Source organism: Arachis ipaensis, chromosome B06 (genome assembly GCF_000816755.2).
Source record: "Arachis ipaensis cultivar K30076 chromosome B06, Araip1.1, whole genome shotgun sequence".
Lineage (NCBI taxonomy): Eukaryota > Viridiplantae > Streptophyta > Magnoliopsida > Fabales > Fabaceae > Arachis > Arachis ipaensis.
The window spans coordinates 6063360-6063683 of NC_029790.2; positions in this window are offsets into that span (position 1 = coordinate 6063360).

Below are 324 nucleotides of genomic sequence, written 5' to 3' on the forward strand. Positions count from 1 at the left end.
AGTTTTTATTTTTTATATCTATTGTTATTTAGTTGATATTTTATAATAAATTTTTTAAATATTTAAAATTAATTAAAATTTATATTTTTAAATTAAATATTAATTATTTAACCTTCTTTAATAATTGGACACCAAATTTTTAGATAGCATAGCAGAGGGCAATAAATAATAGAGTATAAGGGGTTAACGAGTCTTTTTCTATGTACACGAGTGAGTTCGAATCGTAATTTTCATTTCTCGTAAACGTTACATGCGTCGGAAGCGAATCATACGAATGTGAGACAAAGTTTGGATTTCACTCTGAAATCAGAATCAGATTTCCCC